The sequence below is a fragment of the Temnothorax nylanderi genome, unplaced genomic scaffold (assembly GCF_030848795.1).
Source record: "Temnothorax nylanderi isolate EJ_2023f unplaced genomic scaffold, tnyl_v1.0 TNYL_tig0163_pilon, whole genome shotgun sequence".
NCBI classification, from domain to species: domain Eukaryota; kingdom Metazoa; phylum Arthropoda; class Insecta; order Hymenoptera; family Formicidae; genus Temnothorax; species Temnothorax nylanderi.
Window position 1 is genome coordinate 402,784 of NW_027249225.1, and position 7,318 is coordinate 410,101.

A 7,318-nucleotide genomic window follows, 5' to 3' on the forward strand; every position below is an offset into this window, starting at 1 on the left:
GGATTATTGTTTCGTCGGAACGTCATATATCAATCAAAAACGTCTAAATTTATCGGCAACCACCTATTACCTATTCAATAAGGCTTACGTATAGGCTCGAATAGTTTGCATGGGCAAACTGCTTGAACAATTTAATAAGCCAAATTCCTAAAATACAAAAGATTACTATATTAAATATTTTACTAAATATTATAACTTCTTCTTCATAAATTATCCATATGTAATTTAATTTACAATATATTATTATAATTTAATTGTGAAACATTAAGATATAGATATATTACCACACTTTCTTCTTTCTTATATAGTAATATATATATTTTGCATGCTTATATTTGTTTCTAAATTCTGAGATACGGTAAATTATTTTTTATTTATTAGTTCATCATCTTCATCTTCCACTTCAATGCTTTAAGTCTGCGAACTTTTTTTGAATGTGATATTTCTCAATTTGAGAGTTGCTCAATAAAAATTTTTAAATAGCTTATGTTTAATGAGGATCACTCCCGTGATATACATCGGTCTCGCTCCGCGTATACTTGGCGCGAGACACTACCGTGTCTCTTGATATCATTTTGTCTTCAAGCGTCAAAATATACCGTACCTACAAAATTAAAAAAAGCTCAAGACTCTCGGTCCACAAAGAAACATACTATCGAAATTTTGCTTGTGCCACGAAACGCGCCACGTCATACCTGCCGAAAAATTTCGTTGCTGATTCTCTCGTTTCTTTTTTAAGCAAGCGTACGCTTATACAAGCATGGTATTGTGGTCTTCGCAATTTGTCAGGGCAACCGTCGAGGGATACGTACGCTTAATATGCGATTCGCATCATGTACGCCGAAACCCTCCCGAAAGTGAATAGCATAAATAAGTCATCCAACAATATAAGAATCGTCATTTTAGCTCAGAATTTTTTCTCCCGCTGGTCCTTCGCATATTCCGTCGTTTTAGCGAAAATAGCACATTGATTTATTACACGATTTCGTTAACATGTACAGAAAAATGCAGATGTAAGAAATACTTTTGAATTTGTTTATTTTATTTTCTTTTTATTAGTTATATTCTTTTTTTAGAGTTTATTTATTCTTGTTTATTTTATTCTAATATCATTGAATGTATCAAAATCTTTCAAAAGGCCTGATTTAATCCGTTCTTCCATCTCTTTTCACAAACACACACACACACACACACACACACACACACACAATCGTCATGCGATATACATATGTACATATACAATATAATAATGTTGACCGTAATGAGTTCGTGAAATAAATTCTCAGTGAAGCCCCTTGCACAATGCCAGGCAACAGGCAATAGGAACAGGGAATAGAAATCAGAAATCATGTATAAATGCAGAATAAACAGTGACACAAGCAATAGACACAGAGTTTCCGTCACGTTGGAAATTCTGTGCCTATTGCCTGTTGCCAACCAATCATAGTATTCGAATTTTTTAGGTTGTAATTAACGATTTTTTGGTTATTTCCTGTTCCTATTGCCTGTTGCCTGGCATTGTGCAAGGGGCTTTACAAACATATCAAGATAAAACCTTTTCTGTTAATTATTACTATACATATATATTTTTTACATTATTGTTATATAACATCGTTAAACATCGTTTTATTATTTATTTCTATAAAAATTGTGTGTGACAAAGTAACAATAAGGTTGAAGAAATATTTTAGTCTCTTAACAGATTTTTGTCCTTAAGGCTACAATTATGCAATGGAAGACAAAAGACACGCTGTTGCTTCTTCAAGTAATTTTATGTAACAATTTTATCGGGCGCGTTTACTTAGAACGAACCGGGTTTGCTTTTCCGTAAATAATGCAGCTTGTTGTTGCGACACTGACCTTCGATCGAGACGCCAGGATTGTCGTGATTCTGCATCGAGTGCGCTGCCAATTCATGCCAAAGAGCACTGACGGGTTCTAGCTTCCGCACTGGCTTGGTCACATGTTGGCAATGTGTGTATATGTAGATATGTGTGTGTGCGTGCGTGCGTGCGTGCGTGCGTGCGTGCGTGTGTGTGTGTGTGTGTGTGTGTGTGTGTGTGTGTGTGTGCGCGCGCGTGTGCGTGTGTGTGTGTGTGGGACGTTTGGGTGTGGTATGTTTCTTGTACGAAATTTGGTTACGAACGTGGTTTTCTTCCGTAGTGATCGTCTGGCTAAAATTTTCCACGAATGTTAAAATCGTCATGTCATCGATAAAGCATAGAATGGCGGCAACGACAAATCGATGCTTGCCCAGCAAACTGCAAAGCGTGCCAGATTCTTGCTGCAATGTCCGAGCTTTATTATCCGCTACATATAGTTTTCGTCTTCATCATATGATACATAATATACGATGGCCGTCCAATATGTTGTTATGAGTATCCATTTTGTGTCCAAAAAAAAGCAGTCGTTAAATAGAGATTTGATAAATTCAATAGCTAACAATAAGCACTGTTGCATTAGAGGATAATTAATATCACAATCTTATTATACATTTGCATTTATTTATTTCGTAAAAATTTTAATTATTATTATAGGAAGCTTAACCTCAAATTGAAGAATAGCTTTTACTAACAACTAAAGTCATGTGAATTCGAAGCGTTCATAGATGTTGACTAATATTATTTATTAGGGCGCAACCTGTTTTTCATAAAGGTGCATTTCATATGCATAAGTAAAATTAATTCTGCGCATTTGAAGTATTAAATGTAACTGTAGCCAGTTTAATAGTAAAGATTCAAGGTATAAGAGAGTAAAAAACTCAATTTTTTTTACATTGTTAAATATTAAAGGATGGAATTTAAACCAATACCTTGAGTTAATATTTTGCCATTTTTAATTAAAATGCGTGTGGAAATTTATTATTTTAACTCAAAATAGTATTATTTTAACTCCATTGGGGGGTTTAGTTAAATTAACAATTTTGAGTAGGCTCAGTGGCAACCTGGCAACCTCAGAAGCAACCTAGGAATAATTAAAAATGATTTAAATTGAGTATAATTTGACGTTACGAAAATTTAACAGCGTAACTAGAAAATATATATATCTTTTAATTTTTCTTAATTCTAAATTTAATATACTGTTTATATGTTTGTTATTAATTGTTTATGTATATTATTGTAGATGTAACGTTGTCTTTGTATAATATGTAATATGTCTTTCTTTCGATATAGTTGTCACATATGACATTCTCAGTAGAGATTTATATACAGTGAACATTAATGAAACGCGTGACGTGGTTTGAATAGAGAGAGAAGTTACTCTTATGGAAAACTAAATTCTACAGTTTCGTAGTTACAAAGCTCGCAAGATTGCTTAACGATAGATTGCGTTCGCAGTCACGGTCTTCGTCGTCGATAGAGAGAATTATGGGGAAAACGTCTTAGATGTTCAGTAAAGATGTTCAGCAAAATTTCTTCTACGATTAAAATAGCTAATAGATGAACGCGGTGCGACACGATGTCCTTCGCACAATTAAATTGCAATTTGTGCAATTAAATTTCATGGTATTTGATATAGCTTACAGATAACCATTTTGATGTCTTATCTCAGGCAAAAATGACACCAAATCTTAACAATCTATTGCATTGCATTGTAATAAATAATTTTATCTTTATCTTCGTTTTTATGAAGAAGGTCTCTTCTCGTCGTCTGAGAGCTTCTCGTTCCTTTCATTCTTTCGATTAGTTACTCAATTGCGTACATAAAGTATTTTGTCATTCGATTTGCCTTTTATCGCACATTGTTACTTGCAATAAACTTTGCTATTTATTGCGAAAGACAATTTATTTTACTAAATTGTGCGCACTTTGAAAACTGATAATAGCTAGATAGCAGCCACATGATGTTATATTATAACGGCAGAAATATTAACAGAGGCGTAAGCTATATAGTTGTACATGTAATTTCCAATAATTGTTGATTTCCCCCGCGCTATCTGGGCAATTCCTCTCGATCATGCTAATACGAATTTATTAACTGATATTTTATACAGAATTGATATTTTATACAAACCGGTGATACACAACCAAACAGGGATGAATAATTAAGAAAGATTAAGTCGAAAAATTTAATAAAGTTTTTCTTATGAGACACTGTTTTCGAAAAGGATATCTTTAAACTTTAAACATCGGTAAATGAATAAAACACTAACGCTTTTTTATATATTGTAGTTTCTGTATAATCATTTTTCTGTTATAGAAAACATTGTGCTATTAGACTATATGTGAAAAATACTCCGTGGCCATAACTTCAAACATATATAATAAAAAAGAAAGTTGAATAAAGTGATTTATGTACATGTATTAAGATATATTGACTTCTAAAATTTAGTGTCAATTACGTTATTTAGCTATATATTAATTATTCGTTTATTTTTTACAAAAGGTGACTGTCAAAGTTTATGTCTTTGGCTTGAATATCTCAAAGCTCTCAAAAACATTATCATTGATTTCTTGTTCGAATATTTCTAACATTATCTAATTTTGCTAACAATTTCTTCATATGTTGGCAAAGTGTGTGCATAAATTTTAAATAACTGACAGATATAATACTATGAAAGATCGAAGTTTTTGGCGATTTATATGGATATATAATACAGTATATAATAAGAGTATAAAATCAGATACTGTAGTAGTTTAATTTGTAGTGGAAATTATTGCAACGTAAAAAACAATGGAAATAAAAAATAAAATAGGTGGTAGGTATTGATGTTTATACATATTAGATACCTTTTTTTAAATTTTATTACTATGCAAGCAAATTTATATACACTCACATTACACGTTTATATATCTACTGAAGATTATATATTTAAATATCACACTAGCAGAGACACTTACATATACACATACATGCGTGACGCGCGCACCCTCCAGCATAAAGTAAAAATATGTGTACATACTACATACATCGTGAAACTGAATCTATTTTAATTATTTACAGTAATAAGTCACGTACGATGGATAAACGACTATTCGACATAACGTAAATCAATTAGTGAATATTGATTTACAAGTGAGTTATTATTTACATATGTCGTATATAAATAAATAATAAAGTCCCAATATAAATTCGTTGATCAAATTTAGTTGCTCAAAAATAATAAGATTAATGCCTGATATAATCCTGCATGTACATACATGCAACTAACATCGGTTTTGACATTAGTTTGATTTTTAGCATTGACACAAATTACATCACGTAACAATTTTAATAGTTGTACTAATGAAAAATTGTCAAAACATACTATCTATCTATCTATCTATTAATTACGTTTTGTTATGCGTGATTTGATTTAAATATCGTATATATTTGCTTAGATATATGGATATATGTATATATACAATCAGATATTATAACGTTTAAGTATTATTATAACGTGATAAGTATATGTACATGTGCGACACAAGTCTTTTACAAACTGTGTAATTAAAACGCGTTGAAATTGAAAAATCTAGTTATATGTATGCGTCCTTATTCAGTAGCTGCAATGCAGGTCGCGCGCGTCGTAGGGCAGCGATCGATTTAACGAGCGTGGGTACCGAGGTACATGGTGCTTAATACCCTTGAATACGAAATTTGTAATTCGACCTTCGAGCTGACGGGCTCTCAAAATAGATAATCGAATGCGCCTGTTTATTTTCGGTCGTTCTTAATCATATAATAGAATGTCATTACTCGATCCAAGGGAAGCGACTCACGGAGGTGCATTTATGTCTCGCGCTAGAATATCATTTCTATACAACCGATCATTTTATCTGTCATAAAACGAAAGTGTCGTATTGTGTCGTCAATGATAAAACGAGAAAAGGACCATAAAGGTCCCAAAAAGACCTCTTATCAAGAGTATCTTTCCTTTCTCAACGTATATACGTAATAAAATCTAAGTAAGAGAACTTTTCAAACACCTGTTAAATACATATGTATGTCATTTATAGACCATCTTTATAATTCAGATCTCTACTTTACGTCTAAAAATCCTTCGTATCGCCCTTTTATGCATAAAATCATTTATCGTTATTCTCTAACAATAACATTTCTCATAAATTTCATTATTTCATCTTTTTACGTACAAGTACTTAGTCCTGTGACAGATACTTATCGAGACTATTTCATCTGCTATTCTTTGAAAAAAAGCTCCTCTGCTTTGTCTTCCTCTCGTTAAAGAAAACACGCTCCGAATAGTTTTCACGATTTGTGTGTTAGCTGAACACGACAGAGGTTGAACACGACAGATCGTTGATAAAGAATTATGAAACGGGGGAAGAAACACCTTGAAAACGTAGGATTGAGGTTCGAGATAATAAATGCCGCCGCATGGAATGTTGAACATTTTCGAACGCTCGCGTGAAACACTGAGGTAGAAACCTTGAGACGCTGCAATTGAATAACGCCATGTGGTTACGCAAGAGACCGTCGCATCGGCAAGATTGCTGTAGCGAAGAATGCGTTATGATCGCGTTTGTTTTCATACTGTTGAATCAGAACAGTACCAAGATCGGCATCGAGATGCGCGACATTAGCGTTTCGTTTTTCGCTACTGTATTCAATCGCATCATTGTTTTTACGCTATATTACTCGATTACTCCGGCACACCCACACACACACACACACACACCACAACACACACCACCACACACACACACACACACAAACACACACACACACACACCACACACACACACAATGGCATTAAAAAGACGTCTTCGGTATAGCTTGATAAATCTCACGGGGCGAGCCAATGCTACTCGTTAACTTTTATTCGTTCCACATCTTCAATCCGTAAATCGTAAAATCTCTATTTGTACAGGAGCTGTACGTATAGTTGAGGTAATTTTTTTATTTCAGTCCTGAAATTTTTAATATGAAAGCATCGATTCTACTAATTAACCTATTAATCTATAGCAAAAAGGTAGTCATAGAAATTTGTCTCCTTATACTGCTATACGTTTGTTAACATTAATCATTAACTCATTAACTCATTAACATTTTCTTCTCTTAGAGACTATAATATTAACTTTTCTTTTGAGGAAAAGTGAATACAAAGAATAAAAATTAATTGTAAAAATATGGATACTAATTTGGACATATTTGAGTACCATTAATGTGACGTACGTAATTACATATCGTTACTAACGTAAATCGACAAAGTTCCGATTAATTTACAATTATATTACCTATCACTGTGATGTCATACAAATTCATTATATATAGTATTTATTATAATTATGCACGCACAAACAGGATTTAAAATCCATAATTTCGCGTAGTTTGATCCGTGTTTTTTTGAAACAATGTTTACAATGTTGTTTATTGG